Source organism: Balaenoptera physalus, assembly GCF_965194825.1.
Source record: "Balaenoptera physalus genome assembly, chromosome: 8".
In the NCBI taxonomy this organism is placed as follows: domain Eukaryota; kingdom Metazoa; phylum Chordata; class Mammalia; order Artiodactyla; family Balaenopteridae; genus Balaenoptera; species Balaenoptera physalus.
The window spans coordinates 45,303,018-45,330,587 of record NC_138887.1 but is presented as its reverse complement, the minus strand read 5'-3'; the positions used below and the strand labels follow the sequence as shown (position 1 = coordinate 45,330,587).

The window sequence follows — 27,570 nt, the reverse complement described above, 5'->3', positions numbered from 1 at the left end:
TGGAAGCTTGTTCCTCAGTTCTTATGTGTCATAAGGCAACTCATCTACTACAACTGGGGCACCAGAGCCCATGTGTTGTGATGGATTATTTCTAAGCCAACATATAAATGTTATCTGTATCATGGCAAGTTAAAAAATCTAAGTCTCCATCTGTCTACACAAAATAGTAAAACCTACCTTTTAAGCCTCAGTGAGGAGTTTTTGATGGTACTCAACAAATGTTAGCTTTCAGTTGCTGGACACAGACAATTGAAAACAATTCCTGACTTAAACGGGACAGTCTGGGAGATGGAACGTGATTAAGCTCCAGCTTATTGATAGGAGACATATCAATGGATCTATCTAGTTGGGAGAACCCAGGGGAAGCAAAAGCAAGAGACTTCAGAGTGGGCTGATAATTATTTGTCATTAGTTACTTTCAATGAAGCAATTTATTACTTCCTCTTCAACCAAGAGATAAATTCTGATGGTATAGCACATGCAATGTAATAATGAAGAACATAAGATACATGACTCCCGAGAGTAGAGGTGAATAAAGAAGGGTTAATATGCCTGAAAAGTGGGGTTTGAAGAGAGAGGTATGGACTGTGGCTAGATCGCCTAATTAAAAAATATAGAAAGATAGCCCCAATTTCCACTTACACTCATGGAGCTCTCAGGAAGGACGATATTGTCTGATAGAGAGCTAAAACAAACAAACAAACACAAAACAAAACGAAAAAACAGCCAATCCTGTTAACATTCAGCAAAATGTATCTAACATTTACCATGTGCAAACCATGGTAGTATAAGTAGAGAGTAGGAAGAGTAGATAACAAGGATACATTTTACCTTTGTCAGAATTGTTGAGAGCAAAAAAAAAATAAATGTCTCTTCTTTAACTATCAGACTCAGAAATGGAACTGAGTGGACGTGAAAGTTCTCTGCCACACTAGGTCCTATGAGACACAGGGCCAAGATGCTAGAGTCCCCTAAGACGAATTGGCTGAGAGCAAAGAGAATGAAGAGAAATATTTTGGAAAACAGATGTCGGTAGTACGATTGTATAAGGAAAGAGCTTATGTGTAGAGAATGGAAGAGAAAAGGAGCTCTAAAGAGGAGTAAGTGGAATGAAAGATTAAAACCCAATTATTTATATATATATAACTATGGCCTTAAACCATCTGTTTTTAAAAATATTGCTTGAATGTATGAAATTTAATTGTAAAAATAGTCTTATAAAAAGTACATCCTGAGAAACGTATTCAGCTATTTTGTTCATGTGTCCTCCCTCTGCAATCAGCAAACTTATTTTTAAAAGGAGTGTTAGGGGGGCTTCCCTGGTGGCGCAGTGGTTAAGAATCCACCTGCCAATGCAGGGGACACAGGTTCGAGCCCTGGTCTGGGAAGATCCCACATGCCGTGGAGCAACTGAGCCCGTGTGCCACAACCACTGAGCCTGTGCTCTAGCGCCCGTGAGCCACAACTACTGAAGCCCGCTCCCCTAGAGCCCGTGCTCTGCAACAAAAGAAGCAACCCCAATGAGAAGACTGCGCACCGCAAGGAGGAGTAGCCCCCGCTCACCGCAACTGGAGAAAGCCCGAGCACAGCAATGAAGACCCAGTGCAGCAAAAAATAAATAAATATAAAAAAAAAGAAAAAAAAGAGTGTTAGGGAACCGTGGTTAGTTCTTCGCATCAACCCCTTCTACATTTGATTCAAAAGAATTAAAATGTGGCGTGTATCTCTTTCGATTAAGTATAATACTTCGATTAATGAGCAGTTAACATTGTCTTATAATTTGAAAAAGGTATATATGTCATAGTCTTTCTCAAGGCTCTCTCTTACAGGGTAAAAATCAGAATTACATGCTTTCTCAGCCAACATTTGACACCAACAGACTTTACTATCCTGCAAAACCAACATTTTACAAGCTCCATCCTTTCCTTAGATACATTACTCATTATCTGTCTTGCTTTCTCCTGATAAATGGCTCCTGGTCACAATCAGCCATCAAGTCAACTGGGATGTGAGTTAAGGCACTACTCAACACAATATTACAACTTTTCCAGTGACTCTGCCTGGGATTGCTGAGAGCCCTAAAAGTTTCCTTTGCATCCTACATGCTCTAAAGAGCCTTTTGTGTGTTATCACAACACTATCAGTATCGTGAATTCAAGATATGTTTGTTTTAGTGAAGTCCGTACTTTGTAATGCTCTGAAGTATCTTGGAAATATTGTTGAAGAATTCAGTTCCTTTAGGCTCTAAGATTGACATGTACCTTGGCTGAACTTTAAAATAAATTCTATGTTTATCACTGTTTTACTGCATCCTTTTATTTTTGTTGGTTTCTCTTACAAGCATGAATTCTCTTTGATCTTCCCATACTTTGTAGCCACACAGAAATTTATAGAGTATGAGCCTCAATCTTTTTTTCCTATAAGACAGCCTTGACAACTTAGTGCCACAATACTTCTCTTCTACAAGAACAAAAGACAACTCGTTTTTGATATCTGATCCTGGTTTGTTCTTTCAAAATTTTCAAAATGTTTCTTTAAAACTTCCCAAGTCAAGCCATTTACCAAGGATATGAGAAAAAATACAGTTTACATTTTCTATATTTTTCCAAAAATTTCTGGATTTCCAACACAATGAGATTCACTAGTAATATTTCTTCTTCACATTGAGATACTTATTTGAAAAGTCAACATGTACTATTTTTTTCTCCATTTCAACCAATCATATTCAGCAACCTGTAGCCCAGCCCACACTCCACACACAATACCCTTGAGAGTAACCCACAATGACAGGACAAGGATTCTTTGACCTTCAAATTCTTCCAACCTGGAGACTATTTCTTAATCTCAGTGATGTCTCCCAATGTACTAATTTACTTCTTTCTTTCAATTCCTTTTTCCCTTCCTTCCCTCCTTTCTCCCTTCCTTCCCTCCTTTCTTCCTTCCTTCTCTCCCTAATTAAATGTTCATTTGTCTTCTACTATGTTTTAGCCTCTAGGCTAAGTGCTGGTGATATAGAAATGAAGCACCTGAAGCCCCAGATCTGAGAAGTTCTGCAGGGATCACAAGGCTATGGGGTAAGTGTTGACAGGGACAGTCATATGAGAGCACAGGGGAGGAGAATCTTTAGTGGTCCTGCTTCCAGTTTCACTTAGCACTGGCAGCTTTCTGATAGGATTCATCAGCAGTCAGTGGTGATGGTTCCATCAGTGGTGATGGTTACTTGTGGGATTCAGTTTTCTCAGCAGTAGGTTTACAAGTACTTTTGATGCTCACTGAAGGGTCTCCCATGACTTGCTAACCTTTCTCACTGGACTGATCTGAAATAATCTACTGTAGGAGAGCCTATGGCAGCATTCTTGCTGATCCTTTAAGTGGCAGCCAGGGTCTTAACTGGCTCTTTTAAAGAAGCGTTATCTTAAGCGTTAACTCAACACAGTTTAGCATAGCATTAGAGAAGCATATCACTATGAAACTACACGGTCATATCTGAACAATTGGCCTTAAATGCCCCTCATTATGCCTTTGATGTAGTGTGAATTCTCATAGTTCCAAAGAAATTTTTATAATTGTGTTGCAGCATACGCTTGGTTGAAGAAATAGATCACAGAGAGTGTCACCCATCTCTATGTTCTGGAAGGAATGCTGCTAAATTTGATACCCACAACTGAGTCATTCAAAAAGCTGAACCCAAAAGAATTCAAAGATCCTTTAACAATTGTGTAAATCTCTGGTAGACAGAGATTTGGATTGCATGGAGAATTTGGAATTCTCTATGGAAACAAATACTGACCAGCCATTTGTTAAAATGCTAGTCTTCAAATAAATACATGGCAAGAGTAATGCTTACTGTCAGATATACTTAGAAGTACTAAGAAAGTAACTGAGGATGAGATAGGAAGAGATAGAAACCACAAGCAACATATTCAACAATAATAGTAATAGCTACCATTTACTATTCACTGCACTAAACTCTGTGCATGGATTACCTCATTCAATCCTCATAAAATCTTTTTGGGCTCAGTAAAATCATTGTGGCCATTTAACAATGACAAACTGAGGCTTAGAATGGCATAATAGTACTAATTATCAGTTATATTTGTATGAGTATATAAAACTACGCAGGTATTATGCCTGTGTAGAGTATTTGACAGAAGTTTTCTTGTGTATTGGTTATCTTCAGGAGAAGATTAAAAAAAAATTCTTTTACAAGACATTTCTTGGTATTCCATTTTCTTAACTCAATGGCGTTCAAATTAGAGTATGTGGTCCACAAATGTTTTCCGATCTGTGACAACGTAAGTCACACTGAGAGCAAGATTTTAGACACATTTATAAATAAGAATGTAACATTGCCCTTCAATCTATGTACTTGATCATTTATCTAGTAATTAATTTTATTGTGTTTTAAAAAAGTACAAGTCCATAATAGTTTGTAAATTTTTTAAAAAAGCAAACTACCTGCTCCACAGTTCATTAGAGAGGTACAGTCTTGCTTGAGTTACCCACAAAATCTAAGTTTCAACTGAGACTGTGATAATTCAAGCGTCAAGTTATACCCACAGGACTCACATGTAAGGGAAATATTTCTTCGATATTTTCAGGGAGAAATTAAAATCTAACTTAAACATACTGTAAATTATATTGCTTCTTCAGTTTCTAAATATGAAAAACTGAAAAAAGTGGATCACATATTCTTTAGGTTTTTTTCTAAGTCTCTGTAGTATAATGATTGTAACACTTATGTAGACAGTAAGACAGAAGAAAATGCTTCTTAAAATCTGGTTCACTGAAACTCCTAAAAAGCTCCTTGGAATTCCAGAGAGTTTCTTATGTTTGCCACATTTATAACATTAATCTATTTCTTTTACATATAGGATGGATTGGCTTTCATATAAAACATTTCCGTAGTATTGTCAGAATGAGTGCCATATTTCCCATTCACTGTGGTATTTTGTTGATTTTTGGGAAAATCTAATTTGGTAGGCTATACGTAGTGGAACTGTGCATTCATAGACCAGGTTTAAGACTCCTGGTCTTTCTCATTATGCAAATTCTTTAAGCCTGGAGCTACCTGAGACTCCATCATACACACGCTGCCTACCACAAAAACTGAGAGCATATATTGTGTCCAAATTCACTTACTCTTGGAACATAAACTGCTAGAGGTCAGGTGCAAGAATAATTAAACAAGTATCTCCCAGTTGCAGAGAATTCATGCAAAACTCAGAAGTCCAAAAAAATCACTCTTCAAGAGAGTAAATCCTCAATTACTAAATCTGCTTCTTTATATACTTTATAAATGTGTGGCAGTATGATAAGTGGCCAGTCATCATTATACCCACCACAAAAGTTATTTATTCTTTAAGACAAAACAAAAACACTGGCATACCTAATTAAGGTCAAGATCAATAACATTTTACTTATCTTAAATTAATATATTCAATTCCAATTTATTTCCTCACATTTTACCACATCTTACTTAAAACAAAATTTCAAGATTCCCCTTGTATGTAATTTTAATAAGCTACATATAGTTTTGTTTTTTTAATAGATAATACAAATTGTATTCCATGACTGATGTCTACCGTGTCTGCCAAGAAGTTTAATGGCTTTACTGATTGTTATGATTCAAATACACAGATCCTTGCTTCCCCCACTTTGCATCTTCCACCAACTCCGTCTACATTTCTGTTTCATTCTCCCAAATATCACAAGCTACAATTCTAAGCCAGATTTACTTTCTGTTATCTTCCTTCAGTCTTTGTATAAACCTTTGTTATATAAAACTCTAGCTTTTCATGCTGTCAATTTTCCAGATGCTTTCTTTTTGTGATCCCTGATTTCCTCTTTTTTAAATTATGTCTATTTATAGTGATTCACAATTCATACAATATGCAAATACAAGAGCCAGGATTCTTCCATTTGCCAAATAACTATAAAGAAGTAAACTCTTATACATAATAATTCACAAAAGAGGAAACACATTTGAAGAAAAATTATCTTACCTTCTTTAGTAATAATAACATACTTAGATTATTAGATACATTTTTATTTTATTTATTTTCCTGTGAGCCTTCCAGACATTTATCAATGGCAAATAGTATTAGGAACCCAACTATGTATAGCACTGCCTTTTTTCTATAAAACATCTAAAAGACCATGTAAAAATTTTCTCTTGGGGGTTCTATCAACATTCCTCAGTGTTTGTGGGTGACAAATGATTGACAAATCCTATTCTGATCTAAAAAATTGGCTAGGCAAGTCTAACACACTTATGTACACATTACCTGGTCCACATTGCTATCTATAAATACATAGCTAAGTCCCCAAACTAAATCTGTAGTGACTGACATTGAATTATTTTGCAGTTATTTTACTTACTCCCACGTTGAAAGCTACTAAGAGATTGAGAGGCAGTATATTGTCAGATAAAAGCCAGTATGGCACATCAATCTTATTCCTTCATATATATGTACCCTTCAGAAATGTCTTAAACTTCTATTTCAAGACTGTCACATCATGATTATTTGATAACCATTGGGAAATTTAATTATAACCTAAGCATTTTATGATGGAAAGTATCTGGTATCAGTGAGTGGTTATGAAAACAAATGGAACCATATCAGTGGCAAAACATTTACTTATGCAGAAGGATTCAAAAATCTTCAACTACAGAAGCATAATTGAATTAAGCTAAGTGAATAGTTTTATATGCTAGAAGACGATTTATAGCACTGGAATATATTAAGAGGATGGCTGGAACAACTCACTGTCTATTTTTTTAAAGGACATTAAAAGTGACAAATCCTAAAACACCACCTGGCTCCTCTTTAGACTGAAAATAAAATACAGCTACCAGCTGCTTAGATATTTATTTACGAGTAACTGTGGCTTCTGTTGCAAACCCTATTTCTTGTTCTTTCCTTGAACAGCCTGAAAAAAAAAAAAAAAAAAACCAGGCTTCTTTACACATAATAGAAGATAGAATTAAAATAAAAATTTTAATTTATAATTATATTAAAATTAATATCACCTTTATTCCTGATATTAACACAAATTTAGGAATCAGTCTATAACTTACTGAGGACTTTTAGTCTTAGAGACACCAAAAATATACCGAGAACAAATAAAAGAAAATAAATACTTAAATGCAGTTAGGAAATTCTATCTAGATACAAACATCGGCCCAATGTTGACCACCTTGATGGCCCTTATCTCAGAGTTACTCATCCACTAACTACTGTGGTCCTTTTTTGCAACTGAAGGACGTTTTGCTAGTTTTCAAGGCCATTTATCACTATGGTATAACAGGGCACCATCTGACATCCCTAGGGTGGAATGTGGTGAGGTTTGGTTTGTATGTCAAGCAGCAAGACATTTGGTTAACATTATGCCGCGTGTTTTTATTCACTATCAAATTAACTGCTTATTTAAATACTCCCATTACTGCTTGTTTTGTCCATATAAAAAGGTTTAAAGGCTTTCAAAAGTTAACTTAAGGAACTGAAGTTTAAATGCACCCACAGTTGGTCTGTGGTGGCGGTGATGGTTGCTTGCTTGCTTTTTAAAATTCAACCCAATATCATAGTGATGCGCTAAAATTCCTGTGCAGAAATGACAGTGACCTTGAAGTTGCAAAACATTTGTCAGCCAATGTCATTTAGTACAGATTCAACCAGGCTGGCTTTCTAAGCTTCCTGAGGTAAAACAATGTATATGGATGGATATAAAACATGAGTTTTGGTGAAAAAAAAAAAAATCATCTTCAATAATGAGGATGGCAAGTTCAGATCCTGCAGCCCAGAAGTCAAAGCTTAAATTTGACTCACGTTCATTCATTGTATCAGCCATTGCTGTGCTCAATTTTGTGGAATTCTAACTTGGATTGCAAAAGTAAATTATGTTTTCATTGCTCTAGTGGCAGGAGACAGGAGACAATGTTTCTCGTCGTAGGTGGCGTGAGACCTAAGGATGTCCCTTCTCCAAAATAAAATGCGATCCTCTCATAGGTCAAAGGGTTCCTAACATGGGAGGAAAGCAACGGAACTATGGAGAGCCCCTGGAATTTTAAAGTAGAGAGAAGTCAAATTTAAATTTCCACAACACTCTTTAACAATCCAATGTCTTCATTCTCAAAAGCAGTGGTCAAAATGAGAAAAAAAAGATGTAGCAAGAATCCAGCTGCGGTGTTCATTTTCTGCCCAAAGCAAATAATCGTTGAGCAGAAGTTTCTTTTCCACATGTTGCTGGCTTTCAACATATACATACACTTTTAATCAAGAGCACGTGAGAGAGTTTGAAGTAGCCCTTAGAGCTCAAGCCAACACCACAGTGGTTCTGGATTCTGACCCAGTGGCCACTGTGGATGCCTCACACAAGCATATTTATTTAAAATGATTTAAAAATGACTCCTTTGACTTAGAGAATCTTGTTTTCATAAAAGCCATGGTATCTCACAAGCAATAATTATTTATGATTTACATAGTTAAACTTATCCAACACATGACCCGCTATTGATACTTTAGCCCTTAGCAATTGTTTACATTTAAGCCCATGGCATTTAAAAGTGGGCCTAAAGTTTACTACAGCTTGGCTATTACTCTCTTTCTTCCACAGTGGATGCTGCATTTTACCTGTCAGGATTAAATCATTTAAGTGATGGTAGATAACATCAAACAAAGGCCGCACAGACTAGCCAAATTTCTTAAATACAATTTAGGATTACCTTTATTCATTCATTCATTTAATAAATATTCACTGAGCAACTTTGATGTGTCAACCCCCAAGTTAGAGTCTGGTGATAAAGTCGTAAAGAAGTAATCAGATCTTTCGTCCTCAAGACCCAAAGAGCTCATGTATGTGCAGATATTGGTATGTGGGGTGTGTGTGTGTGTGTGTGTGTGTGTGTGTGTGTGTGTGTGTGTGTGTGTGTGTGTGTGTGTTATTTTGGGGGGCAACAATTTTTTAAAAGTTACACCTACAGATACATCATTAGAAGCCATGGTAAGTGTTGTGAATGAAAAGTAGAACCTTCAATGAAAGTTTGTAACACAAGGCCTGATTTAAATATGTGGAATTCCAAATTAACTGCAATCAGTGTTGTCTTGAATTGACTCAATGCAATTTGACATAGGCAACTTTCGTGTTGTGCAACTTTTTGTGTTGTGCACATATCTCTTTTAGGTGGTTTCTTGCAGCTTCCTCTAGTGATCAATGTCTCTGCTACTACATCCTCCCATCCCAGTGTCATGGGACCTGGATATGAGCCCATACTCCTTTCTTTCTCAGTTAACTGAGGTCGCATTTTGCTACTCTTGGTAGCAAGAGTTTTAGCCATGAATGTGATGTATTTGCTAACTACTTGTTAGCAATGTCCTGATTCTTACAAAGAAGGACAAAAGTAACTTCAGGAAACACAGAGGCTGGTTGAGAATATTTCTAGCGAAATAGGATCTTGATGTTCCCCTCAAATAACAGTGCAAAGGAAGTTGCCAATTCTGGTCCCAACTCCAGCCAACCCTAAGCTAATGAATTGCTCTTTTCTGTGTAATTTTAGCATTACTCCACTGAAAAACTCGCTCCATTTTCTTTGGGCTATTATCACTTTTGTCAGGCATTTTTTTCCATTTAAACCAAAGGAGATCCCATTTCAGCAGAACATTTATGTGTAGTTTTTTTTCTTGGAGAAAAATGTTTTTCTGTCTTCCTGGTGATTTGCAATTTTAGCGTTTACAAGATGAGCACCGGAACCTGATAGATTAGTTGACTCAAAGAACATTGATCCATCCGAGCCCCTGCTTATCCATTCTAATTTATATTCTAAACCGTGATGCTTATGAATCAGGGTCAGCTTTGTTATGAGTGGGATCTGACACCTTGTGAAGATATATTGCTCTGGATTTTAGTTCTCATTTGAAACATGGGGCTATTTCACTAACAATCTCTATAGTCACTTTTGATTTATTCTAAGACACATTAGAAGTTGCTCTTACTCTGAGCTTCTGTTTATTATAAGACAATGTATAAATTTCTGTATATATAAGCTTAAAAATAGAATGCAGTTTTTGTGACAATTATAACTAAGCTTAGCACATTTAGGGATTATTTAGGGAATCTAGAACATTTATAAATGTGAAGTTTAGTTGTGGCTTACAAGAAAAGGAAACAGCCCTCCTTTGTATTTGTCTCTGATGTGGGATGGGCTCTCTTTAGCCAAGAGATTCTTACAATTAAAGCTTCAGAATATATAACAGTAGAACTGATTATGTAACATCAGTTATTTATCGTATAAGTAGATATCTGTATAAATATATAACCATGACCACTATGTTTTCTTGCTTGGAGGTAAGGGCAGAATGAAGAGGTGGGTGAGAAATGTTTATAAATATTAACTCCCAAATAATATGTTAAAGCTAGAGTCCAAAATCCAATTAATGTTCAAAGTAGAATTAGTGTATTTTACTTTACAATCCACTTATATTCTCAAAGCCAAAGTATTTATTAAGGCATTCTGCTATAATTAGAAGACTTACCATATGAAAGAATTTAGTAAGTCCAAGGTTGGGTTCTGAAATGTAAACCTTTTTTCTATACTAATGACTTTTAATAAAGGCTGAATTTCTTATATAAACATAACACTTTTGATTTGGGAGTAGATGAATAATTGACAGAGCACAAACTAAAATTTTTGTTTCCTGCTGTAGTTATCATTAGTATCAGAAAAAGTTGTAGTGTTCAAGTTATTCTTGAAAAGTTTGTAGTTTTAGGAAGAATACCAAGAAGCCAAGGGCTCTGGATCATGTACAAATCTTAGGAAAGACATGGACCAATTTTGGTCAAATGAAAGACGAAACAACAACAGTAGAAATGGAAGCTCCATTATTTTGCCTAAAATGGATCTTTGTAGTGATCTAACAAAATATTAATCACTGATAATTATTTAAGGAAGAGCAAATTCTTAACATTATTTAGGGTTTTAAAATACAAGCCAGCTAATATTCTCACTGATGCTTATATTTTTGCTGAATAATTTATTCAACCAACATTTTGGAAGGATATTTAATAATCAGTTTTTTAAAAATTTTATGTAAATAGGAATCCTTTTAATATTAGAATTTCAAAGTCCAAGGTTGAAAGTTCAATTCAATCTCAATCTACCAGGCACTAAGGACTTGGAATTGAAAATTAAATAATACTTAGTCAATTCCCTTGAGAACTTGATAATCTTGAGAGTAGAACTCACAGAAACAGATATTTCAACAAGATATTTTGAGTCCTAAGTTGGATCATGAGATACAGGAAAGATCCTTGCTTGGACTTTCATAGCTATGTGATTGGCACGCAAGTTGCTTAATCTCTGTTCATCAGTTACCTTGTCTCTAAAATCAGGATGATAATAATAATATCTACCTCATAGCGTTGTTGTGAAGATTGAATTGGTTAATACGTGTAAGGTACAGAATGGCCCTTGGTATATAACATCACTCAATAATGTTCTTCTCATATAATAATTTATATGAAACAGCATAGTACTAGGCACTTAGAAAGCACCCAAACATGTTAGCTAGTATTATTGTTTATTATGGAAACAGAATTGGTCTGATCTCTTGCTTTAGTTAAATCCACCAGATAAATTTTAGCCAACAATTGGCTTGTGAGGCAGCCTTTATGTTTTAATACGATTTTACCATGAGAAACGAGCTTCCTTTAAAAAGTCCAGGATGGTTTACTGATAAAAGGGATAAACTAGCCCATTGAACCATGTCCACTTAAAAGACAACAAATCATTTTATAATCACACAGCACAAATTATGTTTGTTCAACTTATTAGTTACATTAACTTCAGAGAAAAATGCACTGGAAAAAAATCATAGCTCTTTTCCTGTGGAATGCCTTCATAAATTCTTGTTTTCTCAATGAAACTAGACAACCACCTTGTAGAGTAGGCAGTATTTTTTTTTCTTTGCAAAAATGATTTCATATTATAAAAAGTAAATGATAAAAGTTTTCTGCAGTGAACTGCACTGGAGCAGATCTTGCTTTTTCCTCTTCGTCACCTGTCTTCCCGGCAGCCAGATCTCTTATGCTCAAATAGCAATGGCATTAGTTCCTAAAAGGGAGATCTCCAATACCTTCCCTGAGCAAGAGGCCTTTTTATTCAACCAATATTCAAATAACTACCTTATGGTAGGATATGTGCTGAGACCTGGGGATATACTAGGAAACAAGAAACACAGCATATTGTGTCTGCCTTCCTGGAATTTATAATCTCATACATGAGAAAGAAAACAAATTGATGAACAGCATCAACAAATGTTCCATGTAAAAATCCAAATAAATTTTGAATGACTTGATTCGAGAGCAAGTTGCATAAGGAAATAAACTGCCGAGACAGAAAAAAACCTACAAGTGAAAAACCAGAAGGAGTGCAGCCTAATTGTGGATGTTGGTGGCATTTTGAGTGAGTGACCACAGGGTTCAAGGTGACATGCCACAGAAGAGTGACAGCCAAGGTAGCACACCTCATGGAACACACAGAACACACAAGGCTTTCAGAAGCAGGAGAGAGAAAATTCAAGAAGAAAAGAGAGACAGAAGACTAACCTTGAAAGGAAACAGGGTAACGAAAGCATCGTATCTAGTAATAGTAGTAATTGTGGGGTATTGTGTTACATGCAGGGAGAGCCAAAAGGCCTCCTCTGTCAGGCCTGACAATGCAGACAGAAATAGTCCGGGCACTGCAGCCAGTATAAACAGGGTGTCAGAAGACACAAACTGGGACAAAACAATGACTAGCATAAACCTAGTACCTTCAGACTTGCAATGCAGTATTTAATATAGGAAAAGTTTTGCCTACAATTCAACTCAGCTGTGTATATGTGTATTTTACCCTTGGTGAAAGCAGATAGAAGAAATGTCTATTAAGAGTTGAGCATAGTTTTAGCATGCTAATCTCAGGAAAATCCTGTTTTGTTTAAAGTCTAAATTTAAGATCCCCAAATTGGTATTAGCTATAGGTATAATATTTCAATTCAGGTAGAAAGTGAAGTCCCAAGCCATCCCAAACCAAAAACTACATTTATCCCAAGCAGAAACTGACACACTGATTTGGCCTCCCTGCTTTTGTACACATGGAGAGGAAGGAAATACTACAAAGCTGTAATAACAGACAGCCACACCCACCATATTAGGCAGGCCATGAAAAGAAACTAGAGACTCTTCACAGAAAGTAAGATGCACGGGGAGACAGAAAACTCAGGTTAAACTTGATCATTTATTCCCTATGAATGGGTATCAATTTCTTCTAAATCTCAGTCTCTCCTTACTTGTGCAGAGGGATAATAATATTCATCTTTGTATCTTACATTGTATTCCACCAGAATCTGAATGCGAGACAAGCATTTGAATGAATGCAGCTCATTTCAGAGGTGATCCCAAGAAGAACTGGCCAGAAATTGTGGAGATGAGAAAGAAAAGGAAATAGCCAATAAAGTCTGTATTATAGAGCAGATGACTGCTGTGGGCGTCTGGGGAGCTCTAGGAAATCATATGGAATATGCTGCAGAGTTGTTGCTCCGTTGAAGGGGGAGGGGCTATTAGTGGCTATTTACCCACTAATTCCTATCAGTCATGGAGAGCTATTTCCAGGGTCATTATTTGCCTACCACTGCCCGCCTGCCCTATGTAACCCTTAGGGAGTTCTGATGGCCAAAGAAACCTTCAGGCAAAGAGTCACAGAGCTGACAATGGAAGCTCTCAGGAGTAGTAAGCACAGAGGAAAATGGGTGGGACACCAACAGTGTCTGCCATAACCTATTAAGGTCAAACAAAATTTTCTACATCCAAAAATTGTGGGAACTGTCAGCTTCTACATAGATTGACAACAAGTCGATAGTAAATGGAAATAGGTTACAACGTTTAGTGCAAATGTAGTTCTGACCACAGCAGAATTTGAACAACAATAGAAACAAGTATACATTTAGAATTGGGAGACTTGGTATTTTTAATCCTGGCATTTTCCTGGGCATATCACTTTTCTAAGCTTAAATGACTTTATCTGTGTAATGGGATAATATTAGCTTTCACAGAGTAAAGATGAGCATATTAAATGAGGGGAGTATGTTCCTAGTGTGATGCTTATTTAGCCCAGAGTGGATTTTCAATAAATATTCATTCTCTTCCCTCCACCTCCCTTTCTTATTTAAAGATTACTCTTATCTGGAGATGCTTAACATTTTCCATATATCACTCCAGCCCATTAAAAGCAAGTTAAAGGAACTGAAAATAAAAATAACATTCATTTAACATTACATAATGAGCACCCACTGTATGACAGGCATTGCTATAGACACTGTGCTTAAGATAGAAAAATAAGAGTCCAAAATCCCTGTCCTCAAAAACTGGGAAAAAAAGATAGAAAATTATATACAAAGAAGATCATTTGACATAACTGTCTACTCACTGATCACCATTATTTGCATATCACTACTATTATCATTATTGGAATATCGTTAATATGAATTTCAAAACCGCTGCAGTGGTTGTCCAGGGCAGCAGTCTAATGTTGCAATATTGCAGAATGCATTCTTGATTAAAAATAATAAAACACAAATGAAAAGCTAATGAACAAAAAGTCAATTTAGAATTAGCCAGGACAAATTATTCTGCTTGCAAAGGATCGTATTACTACATGATTGCACTTCTAGGAAATCATGCATTATGATTTTATTAGTAAGAATTAAAAAATAAGGAGATGAACAAAGAGACCTTCATGGTCCCTCCCAATGCTAAAAATCTATAAAGTATGACTTGTAATATAAATGGTTAAAGAAAAATACAAATGTAGAAGTAAACAACTAACTTTCCTGGAATACACTTAAAACAAAAGAACTCATAACACTAAATGAAATACTAATGCTGCCTGGGTCAGGTTGATCCACATTGTTACTTTAGGATGGCTGCCTAGCTGGCAGGAAGCAATTTGGTCCTTTCTGCAATACCACCAGAGCCAACACTCCATAGCTAGTGTGCTGAAAGATAAATATGCTTAATGGGGAAAAAGTTACTAAAGTTGGAAAATAATCCTCTTTTAAGTAGCATATTGCGTTAAAAAGTAATTATAAGGCACTTGGGAGACTGATTCTACTATATATAAACTTTGTAATGAACACCAACTCCTAAAAAACACTTTGAGAAGAAAACTATGCACAACCCCAGTGGAGCATGGCACCAACTGATATCTGAGCAGTGAGCTGGGAAATGACCCATCCCGAGGGTTACTCAAATGTTTGGAATAAAATGGTAATGGTTTTGCTTATTTTACTTTTGAATAGTCCCTCAGTAATTTGTACCTTTATTTCAATCACGGAAACATTATACACATGAATTAAGGAAATGACTCCCTTTAATTTCCCTCAGTGATTTTTCTTTTAAATCAATGCTTCATTAAGTACAGTTCATGTGCAAGCTGTTGCAGTTTTACCTAAGTAATTCTCTTATTTACATTAATCTACATAATTCTACAGTGTCAATTTTTAGCAAAAATAAATTTGTGTGTTAAAGGATGGTTTAATTGATATTAGTATTTAATGATAGCAATATATTTTTTAAACTTTAAGAGTGTGTCACATATATTTCCAAGTCTACTATCTCTATTCCCTAAAGAAGAAGAAAAAATATATGTCCGGTGTCCAGCATACACTTTTAATCCCTTGCTAGACCTCAAAGGAATATTAGGGTACACTAACATAAGTGTCAAGAAGAAGGTAATGATGGATGGTGGATTAAGCAAACACTACTTTAGAGTCAATAATGATTCCCTCCCACAAAGAAACTGTATGTTTCAAAGAAAGCTTTGAAGGTTGGTAGCAACTTGTTAAAATCTAGGTTTCAGATTTAATGAACTCCATTATTTTTACTTTTTTTTTTTTTTAAAGAAAATCAAGGGAATAAACTTTTCTCTCTTGGCAAGTTTCCTTAGAAGCTCAAATTTGAACTGTAATTTCAAAGAACCCATATTTTTTTAAAGTAATTCAGGATAAAATATGACACCTAATTTAAAGACATTCAGTTGGCTTCATATCAGGTTACATACTGATCTTAGAGCCATTTACTAAAGTTTAAAGCATGGAATGGATTTGCTTCATCAAACTGATACTATAAGTAGTTCTTTAAGGCCTATTTTATACGACGTATTTTTAATTCTGTTAACAGTGGCTTTTGGAGAACAAAGCTATGCAAAATTTTCACCTGTCCATAATCTTTCTTCAAAATTTAAAACTTTCAAATCTGTTTGGAAGAAGGAACAGGACAAGGGAGAATTACATTAAACTTCTTCTGAACGTTCTTAACTATTTCAGTCATACGTTATCTGCTGCTTCCCAGGGTGTAAGGCAGTGTTGCCATGTGGCAGGGAAGACAACCTAATGTAATTAGGTTGTAATGTAATTCCCAAAGGTATTGCCTATGACCCACCTTAAAAAAAAAAGTACTAAGCCCAATAATCTTCCCAATATTTAAGCAAGAAAGATTACCTGCCAATAATGGGCAAGATGCAAAAGGAGGAAGTAGTGAAATCTCTGAACAACTAAGTAGGCAAAGACCAAGAGGTGAGTGATGTCCTTATTTATTCATTAATTCAACAGGCTTTGTTGACCTAATTCCACATGTTAAAGGACTGTGCTGAATGTCAGGCCAGTTAGAAAGGTGAATAAGACATGGCTCTCCCCTCCTCTTAAATCCTACTAGAGTGGAGGGGATGGAAAATGACCCTTAACACACTGAATACTTGGATGGAGAAATACTAAATTATAAGCAAAAGGTCGACAACAGAGTAAATAGAAACACACAATTATAAATGTTTAGCTAACCAAGAAAATAAAATAGATATAACTTTCAAAAATTAAGCAACTGGGGATTTCCCTGGTGGCACAGTGGTTAAGAATCCACCTGCCAATGCAGGGGACACGGGTTCAAGCCCTGGTCCGGGAAGATCCCACATGTCACGGAGCAACTAAGCCTGTGCGCCACAACTACTGAGCCTGTGCTCTAGAGCCTGCGAGCCACAGCTACTGAAGCCTGTGCCCCTAGAGCCCGTGCTCCACAGCAAGAGAAGCCACCGCAATGAGAGGCCCGCGCACTGCAATGAAGAGTAGCCCCCCGCTCGCCGCAACTAGAGAAAGCCTGTGTGCAGCAACGAAGACCCAACACAGCCAAAAATAAATAAATAAATAAATAAATTTATAAAAATATTTAGCAACTGCCATAGCATGCCACAAAGGAGTTACAGTCGACATGGTTCATACCATTACAGCAAAGTTGTGAAGACTGCCTACCCTACCAGGCCTTTTTCCTTTAGTTTCTGGGTTGTGGGTGGTCTAGGTAACTAGTTAAGCTTTACCGCTCTCTTCAGGTCATGTATCAGCCTGATCACATCTATCATTTTGGATTAGAACTTCTATATCTTTTGAGATCTGGCCAAGGAAGGATAAAAGAAAGGTATATTTAAACCAATAAGTAATATTCGTAAACAATAAAGAAATTTATTCATTGCTGTTTATTATTCAGTCAAGCATTAATGATTAGACTTAATGTATTTTCATACCACATATTATCATTTCATTAATTTATTCATTAAAACTTTTATTTTGGTTCAATCCATATTTATTGAGAATCAGTTATATTCCATAGCATTTGACATCTGTTGCCCCAGAATCAAACTTCCATTATTGTACTCTCACATGATTGAAAATGTGAGTCTATCTATATGATTGAATCTTCTTTAAGAGCTAAAATAGGTTTTTTTTCTTATAAATCCAGCAGCTAATATGTTGAATTGAATATCACTCATTGGATTATATTGATTGAAATAATGTTGCTACACTTAATTTTCCAAGTTTATTATTGGCTTATTCTTCTTTTATACATAAAGTAAAATGAATTTAAAGTTTTCCTGTGATAACGTCACCTCATTTAAACTCAGATATGTTCTTTTGAATGTGAGATAATAATTTGAAGTAAAGGGTATTAACAAGAGTCATTTCAAAGAATAATACAAGCAGAAATAAAATAATTAAAATGAATGAGAGTTCAAGAAGTAGAATTACGCCTCAAATAAGCCTGGTTATGAGAAGGAGGGGTAAGGATACCTTCAAAGGCTAAGGTCTGATAAGACTGGGAAAGAAGGACCAGAAATAGATGGAAGTTGAACAATCATACCAGGAGCTTCATTGATCCCTAACTATAAAAAGGTAATTTCGGGGCTTCCCTGGTGGCGCAGTGGTTGAGAATCTGCCTGCCAATGCAGGGGACACGGGTTCGAGCCCTGGTCTGGGAAGATCCCACATGCCGCGGAGCAACTGGGCCCGTGAGCCACAATTACTGAGCCTACGCGTCTGGAGCCTGTGCTCCGCAGCAAGAGAGGCCGCGATAGTGAGAGGCCCGCGCACCGCGATGAAGAGTGGCCCCCACTTGCTGCAACTAGAGAAAGCCCTCGCACAGAAACAAAGACCCAACACAGCCATAAATAAATAAATATTTTTTTAAAAAAAAGAAGCTTTTTAAAAAAAAAAAAAGGTAATTTCAACATATTAGACTGCCATTATAAAACCACAGAGTTTCTTCTTAGTTTCCCTACCCCTATCTTATGCCCAAGGTTCATTCAGATGGCGGGACAATGGCAAATATGACCATATGAATCCTAGTTCTGCTACTGAGTAACTTTATAACCCTGAGCACATCAATTACTATCTATGAGCCTCCATTTATTCTACTGCAAAATGTGAATTATACTACCAAACTTATAAGGTAATTATACGTTTACATAGTGAGAATTTGAGAAAATGGTAATTAATACAGCATCTGGCATATGGTAGGACTACAAATTTTTATGATATCAAGGAACTGTTACATTAGGCTCTAACAGCAGCAACAGATGGTAGGTTGTTAAATTTACTACTAACCCACATAGCTCACACAGAATGCAGAAGAAACTGTAAATATCTATATAACAGTAAATGTATACAGTCCATGCATATGTCATAAAATGTTGCTAGAGAGTGTGATTTAATGCTGGACTACATACAATCATCTTAACATGTAACACTATTGATAGTTGAGTTTTCCTTCCCAAGGTTCATAACATTGTGTTAGGAAATTTAGGTTTTCAAAGAACAAAGTTTCTATGAACTTTTTACAATTTTCAAGTATTTGATAAATTCTCCAAATAAACTTTGATTTAAATTAGTTTGGTGTTATTTGGTGGCTAGCTAACCTTTTCTGAGGGTTTTTGTTTTTTTTTTTAAAGTCTCTTCCTATCCTGTATTTAGATACAGCCATGTGACTCAGACCTGTTTTTTTAAACTTTTTTTTTTAATATTTATTTATTTATTTATGGCTGTGCTGGGTCTTCGTTTCTGTGCGAAGGCTTTCTCTAGTTGCGGCGAGCGGGGGCCACTCTTCATCGCGGTGCGCGGGCCTCTCACTATGTATCTCGGCCTCTCTTGTTGCGGAGCACAGGCTCCAGACGCGCAGGCTCAGTAATTGTGGCTCACGGGCCCCGCTGCTCTGCGGTATGTGGGATCTTCCCAGACCAGGGCTCGAACCCGTGTCCCCTGCATTGGCAGGCAGATTCTCAACCACTGCGCCACCAGGGAAGCCCCCTGAGGGCTTTTAAAAGTATGTGATAGGCACTGTGTTATAAGTTCTCTCTACAAATTGTCTCATTTAATTCTTTAAACGACCATGTAAAGTTGGTACCAAAATTAATACTTTGCCCTCTCTTCAGCACACACATACACATTTTACAGAGAGGAACGTGACACTTAGAAAAGATAAATAATCAGTCCCCAATCACACATTTCACAAGTAGCAGAAATGAGAAGATACCTCATACTGTTTTATAGCTAGGATAAAGGGATATGGGCAAAAGCAAAATTACATTCCCCACATAAAGAGACAAATATGTTACCCTGGGATACTTTTGAAAGATATGCAGTTCTTCATTCCACTCACTGGTTCAACAGCATAAATAAGGAAATATTGAATACGTTGAAAGTGTTAGAGCTTGGGGGAACTGTAAGGAATAGGTAGTAAAACAGTTATGCTTTGAGTTGGGATACATTTTCTTGTCAATTCCACAAAACTTGAAGGAGTTTCTTTCTTGGTGCGGGGACGCACTGCGTGGCTTGGGGGAATCTTAGTTCCCCGCCAGGGATGGAACCCGGGCCCTCGGCAGTAAGAGCGTGGAGCCCTAACCACTGGGCAGCCAGGGAATTTCCAGTTTCTTTTTCAAATAAAGAAAAATACAAAACTAGGATTTTTAAAAAATTTTTTTTGTTTTACATACGCCATACAATTGATAGAAAATAAAAATACCCTTTAAAAAAGGTGTATGACTTAAAATTGATGTTTAATTTTCATGAGAAGACAGAGAAGTAGATGGATACTTAAGAATCCTGTGTGAGGACTTCCTTGGTGTTGCAGTGGTTAAGACTCCATGCTCCCAATGCAGGGGGCCCAGGTTCGATCCCTGGTCAGGGAACTAGATCTACACGCATGCTGCAGCTAAGAGTTCGCATGCCACAACTAAGGATGCTGCCTGCTTCAACTAAGGAGCCCAAGTGCCGTAACAAAGGAGCCCACGTGCTGCAATGAAGGAGCCCACCTGCAGCAACTAAGACCCAGCACAACCAAATAAATAAATGAATAGATATTTATCCTGTGTGGTTTCTGGTTCTCCATTTGTTCCAGAGTAAACCCATGAAATTAAGTAAAACTTGACATTAGATCTGCTATTTCATAAAGAGGCCAATCAAAGTTTTAATGCCATTTGACCCAACACTTGCTATTCAGTAAATTGATTTTATTTATATTTCACAAGAGACTCTCAAAAGAAAAATTATACGGTAGAGAAGCAATTGTTACAGGCTAATTTAGCCTTTTATAATTTTCTAGAGAATACTTTTGTTCTCCAAAGGAAATACAGTTAACAACAAAAAATATATTAGTATTAGTTTCATAGAAAGAAATGAAGCTTTATCCTTGCCAAATATTTTAACATCTGAAAATGTTGGTATTGGTACTAAAATGAAATCAAATGGAACACATAATATGTAATGAGGTTTTCACTCCTGCCAATTTAATTCCTATGTCAGTAACTTCTTGTTAATAGGTGTGATTCTTTGACATATTGGTTTCTCCCTCCCTCCTCAATGGTTTCAATTTTATTTACACAGTAGAGTAGTAAAACTAGTAAAATATGTTGGACAAAAAAAAAAAAAAAGAGTATTTCCATAGCATGTTTGAAAAACACAAAACCAAAGCCTGATTCAAGCAAACATCAGTATGTAAAAGCTTTTTAACAGAACCTTCCCCATTCACCAGGGACATTCTTATCAAAAATATATATGAGTCCAAAGTCAGCCCAATTAGTTGATGGAGAGAACCTAAGAATTAGTGTAGGAAAACATTCCTTTACAATCACAAATAGCTCCTCAGAGAGATGACACACAGAGATCGGACTTTCGTTAGATTCTGTTCATGGACTCTCAGAGGCAGAAAGGCGAGGCACAATTCAAAAAATGAATCCAAAAAAAAGTGACTATACCAAGCCCAGGAGTCCTAAGTGTTGAGTAGAATGTGTGGAGAAAAGTTACTATTACAAATTATCATATAATACAAACTAAAAATGGAACTAACACTGATTTGTTCCAAAAATATATACAGATGTGTTGAGGAACCCCAGACAGAAAAAGGCACATAAACCATAGACATTCCTCAATCCCCAGGGACACCTGCAGCTTGACATGTTATTATTTAGAAGTGAGGATTGCCCCTGGCTACTACTCTGTGCTTCTGCTTTAAGATTTGATGAAAGTGGCAGGAATTCCTTTCATCTTGTCAATGTCTCCACAATTCTTTACATTCAGCTTCCTTTGTATCTGGCTTGGAAAGCTGAACTAACAAAGCATTATTAATTTTATTGTGGCTAAAGAAGAAACGGACATGTTCTTTCTTCTTCCCAGGTTTAAAATTCAGAAAACAAAATGCATCTAGCCTTTGGGGTAGAGGGTATTTAGTATGCAACTCAACTCAAGTTCATAGAAGAGGTGTTCCTTGTTCACAAATTTTATAGCCTCTTCACATCTGTTGTAGATTTCATCAGCAATTTCTGTTTAGAATTCCTAATTTTCTGAAACCAAAAGTTTCAAAGGAAAAACTCCATGAGACTAAACAAAAGAATTCTTTCCTTTCTGAAAAATGATATATTGGGAACATTTAGAGAAGATGTGGAAGTGAGAAGTCTTGAATTGAGATAGTATCTGATAAATTAGGACTTTCCTACCAAGAACAGGACATTTTCAGGGACTTTTTCCAACTCAATGCAGCAATACTTACAAGCCTGTTCCAAATTCCTTCCTATTTTCTCCAAAAGACCCTGTTATTTAAGGCACATATTTTCTTTTCTGACTCCCCAAATTCCTTTGTCTCACCTATATCATCCTTGTGCTTAAATGAATACACATCAGAATACTGTTCCCAATTTCTTACTTAAGCTGTTATCTCTATGAAAAACACAAACACATTTTAGTTTGGTTTCCTTTAAGTTTCTTCTCCCTAGTAACTATACAGAAACGGACTAGAATTAAAAATTTAAAAGTATGCGTGTTTGGAAGCAGGGAGGCACAAATTAACTTCTGCTGATTTGTAATAAATGTCTGCTTTGATCTAGCTAGTGTTCGGATTTAGCTCCCTGATTCTGGTCTTAGCCTGTCCTCTCGTGTATCAAATGCTAGTTTCTGTTGCTCAAACAGCAAGTTAAAAGACTATTGTTGGGCTTCCCTGGTGGCGCAGTGGTTGAGAATCTGCCTGCCAATGCAGGGGACACGGGTTCGAGCCCTGGTCTGAGAAGATCCCACATGCCGCGGAGCGACTAGGCCAGTGAGCCACAACTACTGAGCCTGCGTGTCTGGAGCCTGTGCTCTGCAACAAGAGAGGCCGCAATAGTGAGTGGCCCCCGCTCGCCACAACTAGAGAAAGCCCTCGCACAGAAACGAAGACCCAACACAGCCATAAATAAATAAATAAATAAAAATTAAAAAAAAAAAAAGACTATTGTTCACGTTGCTCATCCAGGCACAGTTCTCAATACCTTCAACTTTTTAAAAAATAGGCTCTATTTTTAGAGTAATTTCAGATTCACAGCAAAATGGAGCAGAAGGTACAGAGATTTCCCATATATCCTCTGTCCACATGTACACAACCTCCCTATTATCAACATTCCCCACTAGAATCCTACATGCAATTAATGAACTGACCCAGACACATCATCACCCAGAGTCTGTAGTCTCTAATTTCCCAATATTCTTCTCAGGTGTAGGACCCTCAGTCATTCTAAAAGCTTCTTTTACCTAAGACTATGTTTCTCTTCTACACTTTAGCTATCCTACTTAATGCTCTAGTATTCCATAATTTAACTCATTTTTTCAAATCTGATCTTTTTCTTGTTTTTCATATTAATGTTAATTCCACTTTTCCAAAAGGGTATTATCGGAGATCTTAATGGGTGATTTGTGGGGGCTGGTAGGTGAAGGAGAAATTGCTAACAATAATAGCTTCTAAAATAATTTATATTGAGTAAACACAAAATTAGTATTTTATCATACTCTCCGCATAAGAAATGGTGTGCCTTATCTGAAAAGGACCAGAAGCCATGCAAGTTACTACACTGAGATGTAGGCACCATTGACTTTGGATCTGTACATTGATCCAAAGACAGTATTTTTCAATGAAATTTACATTGAGATATATCATCCACTAGATGATTGCTGTTCTATTTTAAGAGATACTGGGTTAATATTCATTGTTTATTGAAGTTTATGTATTACACAAAATCATGTCCATTGGATCTAATTAAAGAAGGAGGGAAAGCAGAGACTTATAATTATGTCTTCTGTACAATTTTGAGTTCAGCCACTTATTATCTTTTTGAATTTAACTGAGTCACCTAACCATTTGCTAGACCTGTAATCGTAGGCAAGGTACTGCCACAATATCTTGTCTGAAAAGTGGAGATAAAAATACTAACACCTATATATTTGTTATGACCTAATGCAAGTAAAGCTTTTGGCATTGTTTTTGATAAACAGTAAGCTTTCAGTAAACAATAGGTATTTTTAACTTTGTGCAGAATAGCACTGGTGAACCAAAAATTAGAATAGCTCAAGTGATTTTTTATATTCTAAAAATATTAAATTGAGACTCTATCTGGAATTTGGAGAATTATTATAATTCCTCTTTGTATTATGATTTCTTAATTCTGAGCACAATTCTTGGCACATAGTCAGTACTCAATAAATATTTGTGGCATATTATTTAATAAAATTCTTAACTCTCTAATAGACAGCACTGGTGAAAGACAGAGACCATATATGATTTCTCTTTGCATCTATCCCCACATCACTAATGTAATAGTTGACTCTACAGAGCAGATTTTTTTTAATTGCTAAGTAATCAAATGAGTGAATCAATTAATGAGAAAATTGTATTTTGAAATATACATGTTATATAATTTTGCTTGTTTCAGAGAAAGATTTTTTAAACTTCCATTTAATTTGTGCTAACACAAAATAAGTTAAATTCTATGAATGCACAGTCTTTAAAAAGTAAGCTACAACCTAAACAGGAAAACCAGCCTATTTTGCAATCATAACTCTGCATAACATTATTTTGCAGAGATAAGAGGGATTATATGTATAATTCATCCAAAATTAATATTGCTTTTTTAGATAAAATAAAATACTAATGGTTTTATGCATGCATGAATAAGTAGAGTAGTGGATAAAATGCCTAAACTTATGGGTAAGGGATTCCCAGCTATGGCCAAGTGAGATGATAGATGGAAACCCTTCCCCAAAATCAGCTGTAAAGCTGGACAGAAAGAATATAACAAATATTTCCATGCTCTGGATATCAAACAAAAGCATGCAACCATCAGAGAAGCATTTATGCTTGAAGAACTGCTAAATTCAAGTAAGGACAGTAGGACTCCATGGCTTTTTCTGCCTAGGGCTTCTCCCATCCCCATTCCCAGCTCAATGGGCATGGAAGTTCTGATAGGATTAGGCAGTCCATGAGAACTGGCTGCTTTGCTTCTGTGGTCAAAGGGAACCCATTCAAATGGGAAGAGTAAGCAATGACCACATTCAATAATATTATTGGTAGAAGTAACCGTCTTGCGGTTATGACTGAAGGAAGCATATTCTGGCTTCAGTCTGCATACACACAAAGCAGAGACCTAAGAGGACTCAAACTAGCCACACACTCTTGGTCAAAACTGAGGCTGCACACATGTGCAGAGAAAACATGAAAGATTCCAGTGGAGTAGAAGCAAAGACAGAATAACACTCCCCTACCCACACATATACCATTCATTCACACATATACCATTACTGGCTTCACATACTTGAGCACAACCTTTTTCTAACCATTGGCTGACAACTAAGTTATGCACAGGAGAGACAGACTTAGCCAAACAAGTAACAAACAAAACAGCAACAACAACCTTCGGGGGTGGGGGGTGGGATCTGAACTTAGAGTTGCTACAAAATATTATTTAACAACTCCAGTTTTCAACAACAACAGTAAAAAAATAATGAGATTTGCAAAGAAATAGAAGTGTGTCACCTATATTATGGAAAAATAAGCCAAGAACAGAAATTGCCTCCGAGACTCCCCAGTTGTTGGACTTAGCAGACAAAGATTTCAAAGCAGCTATTATAAATATGTTCAATGAAGTAAAAGAAACCATGTTCAAAGAATTAAAGGAAGGTATGACAACAATAAATGAAAAAATAAAGGCAAATACATGGAGACAAATTACATTAGTGGTTACTTAGGGTTAGGTGTAGGAGCACAAAGTAACTTTGAGGGAGGAGCAGAGTTTAGCATAAATTTAGGAGGATGATAGAAAGATTCCAAACCTGGATTGTTGTGATGCTTGCTGAACTCTATAAATTTGTTAAAAATCATTAAATTAACCATTTACAATAGGTGAATTTTATGATATGTAGTTTATACCTCAGTAAAACTCTCTTAAAAATGTGTGCACACTTCGATATTTCTTGATCCCCTAATTTTTCTCTCTATATTTTACCTATTAGAATTTATTGTAAATACTGAACCCACCTTAACATCATTAAAGTACTCATGAATTTCAATACTTACTGGTATTATTCCTCTTTACAAGTTCTTTATCATTTTTTCCATATAGTCCAATTTCTTAAAAGGTGTAACAAATAACTAAGAACCTTTTTTAAAATGTTTATCTTAAGACTATGGCAAAATAGCCAGACTACTGCTAATTTACCGCACTTTTTTTTTAAAGAACTTATTTTTCTTTGTTTTAATTAATTAATTAATTAATTAATTGGCTTCATTGGGTCTTCTTTGCCGTGCGCGAGCTTTCTCCAGTTGCGGCGAGTGGGGGCTACTCTTCGTTGCGGTGCGAGAGCTTCTCATTGCAGTGGCTTCTCTTGTTGCGGAGCACGGGTTCTAGGCAAGCGGGCTTCAGTAGTTGTGGCACACGGGCTTAGTTGCTCCGCTGCATGTGGGATATTCCCAGACCAGGGCTCAAACCCGTGTCCCCTGCGTTGGCAGGCGGATTCTTAATCACTGAGCCACCAGGGAAGCCCCTAATTTATTGCTCTTGATTTCTCATCTGGACAACTGAGAATTGGTCTCCTATTCCTGTCTTGTGATTCATCTTTCTCACTTCCATTCACACACCAGAGTAATTTTTATGAACATAAATCCACTTATATTACAAATCTTTTCAGTTTGCTAATAATTCCACAAGTATTTTCTCTCCCTCTCCCTCCTCACTTCCTTCAATCTTTTCACCTGGAGCCCACAGACTCCAAACAGCTTTATAGATTAAATTAGGGTTTTATAATCCCTGAAATTGTATGTAAAAGATGTCTATAGGCAGATTTGTACATATTTGAGGAGAGAAATTCAAGGGTTTCGTCAGATTCTAAAAGGGGCTATTTCCCTGAAAAGGGTAAGAAACCTGGTCCTTCTGTATGAAGCTTCAGTTCCCTTTACTGACATACAAGGCCACCTGTAACCTGAACGCAGCCTCCTTCCAGCACCAATTTATCTCCCTTTTTTTTTTGCTTCATATGCTGTAGAGATAGGCACCACTTGTAATGCCCTGAAAATAACCCTGTATTATTTGCCTCTCTGCATTTATACAGATTCTTCTCTTTCTGCCTTCCTGGACCCCACTTTACCTGGTAAACATTTACACACTCTTGAGACCATTTTCAATTGCCTCTTTCTCTAAGAAGTTTGCATGATCCTGTCAGTAGAAGTCCTTTGTGTTCCTCTATTGTGTTGTGAGTAGACTATCAATGGACCTGAGTTCTAAAACTTCTCATTTACTGCAATTCTTGTTCATAAAAGTTTTCCTAATCTAGACTGGGAGCTCAGGGAGAGGAAGAACTCAGGCGTGTTTAGTTTCCAGCCAGATAGTAGGCACTCAGAAACATTTTAAAATGAATCAGTGCATGA

At 36.4% G+C, this 27,570-nt stretch overlaps 1 long non-coding RNA gene across 1 annotated transcript; it reads left to right on the top strand.

Annotated features, from left to right (window-relative positions):
- The first annotated feature begins 11,398 nt into the window (after window positions 1-11,398).
- Window positions 11,399-26,375, top strand: LOC309665807. The gene is made up of 2 exons (XR_014266721.1): window positions 11,399-18,248; window positions 18,574-26,375. It is a non-coding gene; the product is annotated as an uncharacterized lncRNA (long non-coding RNA).
- Window positions 26,376-27,570: the final 1,195 nt, after the last annotated feature.